We start from the raw sequence: 5,251 nt of genomic DNA, 5'->3' as shown, positions 1-5,251 counted from the left end.
TGCCGTTTTATTTTTTCAAACTACGTGTGCCCTCTTCCTGGAGCGCCCCAGGGCTAAATTGGGCTCTAGTAGCCGCCCCTGGGAGTTTACAATCTAAATTGGAGTGAGAACACACCCAAGAGGCACAACACCAGGAGGGGAGGAGAAGGGGTTTATTCCTGCTGAGAGTGGATTGAAACTACTTGACTCCTATGTAGTTTCCTCGTTTGGGTTTCTATAATATGCTTTTAATGTACTGGGCAGGTCATTGAAATAGGATCTCCTCCCATGTATGTGAAATGACTTGAATTAAAAGGGGGGCTCCAACAGTGCTTTCGGAGGGCGGGGGATGGGGGTGTTCAGAGCTCTGGCTGCTCTGTGAGGCTGGCTCTGCTATTAAGGAGGGGGAAGTAAGCAAGCACTAGAACCTAGCTACTGCTACCTTGCTTACCTGGACAGGTAATCCCAGCAAAGTAACTGGTCACAATTGTCCCTGGGATGGGAAGTAACTGGATGGAGGTAGGATGGTTCATGCAGTTATCATGGATCTTAGTCAGGCTCTCTTCATGTGATCTAGACTGGAAAAGTCGGAGAGCCACTGTAATGGGCTAAGCAGTCAAAAGTCCTAAGGCACCTTGTACTAATCAGAAACATTTCTGTAGGATCCTGAACCCTCAAGTCACTTACACACCAAGCAGAGGGGCCTTCAGTGGCTCCTTTACAACTTGTGATTTAGGCAGCAGGGTGGGTGGAAAGCTGCCTCCGTTCTGCAAAACACACTTCCCTTTTCTTTTGAGGTCTCCTAAATCACAGAAACGAACTGTTTCTGTGCAAGGCCCAGGCTGTGGGGGTGGTGGCGCAAACAGTCTTAGGTGAGACTTAACTGAACTGAGCGCTAGACAGCATTGCGTGCACATCCCTGAGTGGAGGGAGATGAGTTTTCCTTCTATCACTGGACCGTGACCTCAGGGGCAGGAATGGTCCATCACCATCTATTTAGATCTCCTCCTACATCACATCCTCCAGCTTCACTGGTGCACTCAAGCTTCGGAACAGCTATCAGCTCTCTTACAACGTAGTGCCCTGTCTCTATACAATGTGGCACAATTTAGATTTCTCCAGAGCTAAATTTACTTCATAATCCCATCTTCTTATCTTTGGAGAGAAGGCAAAAGTTGTGATTTCTATAGAGAGCATCAAGGCTGGAACTACAAGGAAAATGAGCACAGTTTGAGATTAGATTCAGGTTAATACCAGTTTCTTCAGTAGCTGGGGATTAGTGGGTTGGTGTCAGCGCCGTAGGACAGACTGCTCGGTACCAAATTCCTAAGAGCAACCATAAAACAGAACTCCGCTCTCCTTTGTGGAGCTTTCAGTTTTCACTCCCTCTATTGCTTGTAGTACTGTTGGGAGGACGTAATTGCTACCTCTCATCTGATATGCTGTAGCTGTGGTAACCCATGTTCTGTTCACTTAGTCCAACTCTTGAGCTGGGGTCCAGTGGCAAGAGAAGTGCAGCAAGTAGGATATTTTGTTATTTCCTGCTGTGAGAACTCTCGGTGGAAGCTTTAGAATAGGATTTGATGGGGCTCTCGTGAGTTCAGACTTGCCTTTCCTGCTGCAAACCTATTGTTCTTGCAGCTGTCTGTGAAGCCAAGGGGCCAGCCAGTGGCCTTCTGCATTGACCTTAGTTACAGCATCAATAAATAGCTCATGCATAGACTGCAACTACACTATCTTAGGGGACTTTGTACATGGGCATCTCAAAGTACTTGAGACATGTAACAGCAGGACATGGAATACTGTGTATTACAGCAATGCCTAGGTGCAGAATGTTGGGGGGGGGGGGCAAACGTTCTGGAGTTGGGCAGTGGGGTTACTGTGAAGTAGAGGGGAAACGGCTCTATGGTGGGAGAAGGACATACCAGGCAGCTCAGGATGGCATAGGAGCCATCCAAGAAATAATACACAACCGTCTTCATGGCCGTTCACAGGAAGAACGATCAATGTTCATCCATTTATAAAACTGGGAAATTCTCTGACAAAACTTTAACATACTAAGATTGCTTCCCTGGACTTCCCACCGACGCAAACTACAGGCAGCCAGGAAAGAGCAGTTGAGTCATTCGACACCACCCCACATAAGTTCTAGTTCCCCTTTGCAATCTCGCCTCCAGCTCCTTTCCACAATCCACATCCCAGGTAGCTTTACCTTCATCCTGAACAACCACCAGACCATCTTAACTCTGATCCTAAATATTAAGGTGCCATCTAAGGCTTCTTGTGATGCATGGATGAGATGATCAGAACACAGTAACGTGTGTTCTGTCATGTCCTATTTATTAAACATTCATCTAAGCAAACCTACCAGTTATCCCTGCTGGTCCCTTTGCCAATTTAATTACTGGCCTTGCTTCGAGCGTCACCGCCTTCTGACCTGCATGGTCCTTGGAATTGCTCATCATTGCTCATGATCTCCTCCCTTCCTTGATGATTCAGCGCTCGCAGGAGCTTGGGAATGCTTTGATGGAGCCTTGGCAACTTCCATTAGCTCACCACCTCTGCTTGTATCTGGGACCTGGCTCCCTGCTCCAGGAACGTTTCACAGAAGGACGGAGTTCAGGGGACATCTTGGATGACACAGCAACAACCCAAAAAAGAAAGTCCGTTGGAACTAGCTAGGCTGATCTCAATGCCTGGGGAGGGCTGGTGTACTGTGCTGGGGTGCCTAGCAAACTACATTAACCCCCTTGACTTTGCAGTGCAAGGATTCCTTGATGCTCTAATGGACTGAATCGCTGTTGGGGTAAATTAAGACTCTGATCCTGGTCCCATTGAAATCAGTGTTAAAACTCCCACCAACTTCAACCTGAGTGGTTGTGAGGCCAGATCCTGGGAGCTGATGAACACTCAGCTCCTACTGAAGTCAATAGGAGTTGGGGGTGTTCAGTACCTTCCATTGCCTGGCCCTACAACTCACATCTCCTGTGGACAGTGTATTAACGACTGATGATTGGGATGCACCTGAACAAGAGAATTACTAACATTCGGCCTGCTTCTGCTCCCACTGAGGTCAATGGAAGTTTGTTTTAAATGTTTTGTTTATTGCTTTAAAAAAAATCAGACAACAGAATAGTTTCCCCCAATATGGCCATCAACAACTCAAAGGGAAACTACACTACAAAATGTAGCCAGTACAATGCCAGACAAGCAGGACCCAGACATGGCACTGCTGACAAAATACTTACATTAAAGCTGTCCCTAAGACAGTATTTGCCTCGTGAGGCAGGGCAGGGCAATTATACCCATTGTACAGATCGGAACTGAGGCCAAGAGTGGGGGAGTGCTTTGCCCAAGGTCATGCAGGAAGTCTGTGGTGGAACACGAAATTGAACATGGGTCTTCTCAGTGAGCACCCTAATACCTACGCCATCTTTCTTCTGCTTTAATCACTCCTGAACTGAAGGTGGGAGCTGGTGGCTGTTCACCTCTAGGTCACTGGTTCCAATCCAGCCAAGGGCCGTTTAGAGGTGGTGGGGGAAGATAGACAACTCAGGGAACTAGAAGTATGCAGTGGGAGATGGAACCTGTTGGCAACTCCAGCAACTTCCTTTAGCTTTTCTTGAGCCCAAATGTACAATGTGTTTTCAAAACAATGAAGGGTCGTTCCACCACCACCCTGCAGACACTGGCTCACGTGAGATAAAGGGGTAGTCTTTAGCAGGTTAAATGGGCTCAACTAATACCCAAAGTAAATTATACATCCATGGCTACCATTTCTCTCCACCACATCTCCAGCAAGGATAGTGCAAAGTTTTAAGGCCCTTTATTTGGACAACAGCTGAAGGCAACAACCAGGGAGAATATAGAGACAACCCCTTTGATAAATGGACACATTTATTTGTGTGAAGGGAGGCAAGGAAAAGAAGAAAGTGTTTACATAATTTGTACAGCAAGAAGTGTGCCCAAAATGAAGGGCGGGCACAAACCTTAATGCCAGGCCCAACTGCTTGATCTGCGTCATTGCATCTGTTCTAGGTATTTGTGACGGAATGCACCCCTCTGTTCACACCCTATGCCTGATTGTAACAATCTTTGTACAGAATATGCCTTATGAGGTATCATCTGAAAACTAATAACTCACTGGTCAATAATATGATGAAAAGTGTGTAATACAGTTATGGACTTAAGTTGAAATCATGGCTGAAGTGTGTTTGCTAGACAATTCTGGGGAGGGAGTGAACCTGTTTCTTAAAGACAAAGGACAAGCTGATGCATCTAGCCAAGTGGGCATCAAAATTGATGGGCGATCACCTGTCAAGGAGCCATTCTTTGGCAAGGAGCAAGGGCAGGAACAAACAGATCGGCATCTTAGCAAACAACAGCATAGACCCTCTTCCACCACCAGACTGCTTGACTCCATCCACACAGCAGGAATGAACTTTAACTAGGCACAACCCTCAGGAAAATGCATTTCAAAGGGTGACTGAACTATAAAAGTGACGGACAAAAACATCCCAAGTTCTCTCTCCACATCCATCTCTCGTTCTTTCACCTAAGACAACAAAAGAAACAAGCCCGTTTGACTTTGGGAGAGATCCCGACCTGAAATTTGGTCAGCCCTGTTGCTGGGAGCATGTGGTGAGAATTTTATCTTGACCCAAGTCTAGCTTGTTAAGTTTTAGTCCTAGGAAGGATTTTATCTTTATTTCTCTTGTAACCATTTCTGACTTTAATGCCTTATGCTTGTACTAACTTAAAATCTTCCCCTTTGCAGTTAAATAAACTTGTTTTATTCTTTAATTAAGAACAGAGCAGTGTTGTCTTTAAACTAATGCATCCCAGAATGATGTTTTCTTTTTTTGCACCCATGTTACACTGTTGACTCATATTTAGCTTGTGATCCACTATGACCCCCAACTCCCTTTCTGCAGTACTCCTTCCTAGGCAGTCATTTCCCATTTTGTATGTGTGCAACTGATTGTTCCTTCCTAAGTGGAGTACTTTGCATTTGTCCTTATTGAATTTCATCCTATTTACTTCAGTCAGACCATTTCTCCAGTTTGTCCAGATCATTTTGAATTTTAATCCTATCCTCCAAAGCACTTGCAACTCCTCTCAGCTTGGTATTGTCCACAAACTTTATAAGTGTACTGTCTATGCCATTATCTAAATCATTCATGAAGATATTGAACCGAACCAGACCCAGGACTAATCCCTGTGGGACCCGACTCGATATGCACTTCCAGCATGACTGTGAACCACTGATAAC

The sequence above is a fragment of the Chrysemys picta genome, chromosome 21 (genome assembly GCF_011386835.1).
Source record: "Chrysemys picta bellii isolate R12L10 chromosome 21, ASM1138683v2, whole genome shotgun sequence".
In the NCBI taxonomy this organism is placed as follows: domain Eukaryota; kingdom Metazoa; phylum Chordata; order Testudines; family Emydidae; genus Chrysemys; species Chrysemys picta.
Note: the sequence above shows the minus strand (reverse complement) of the source record.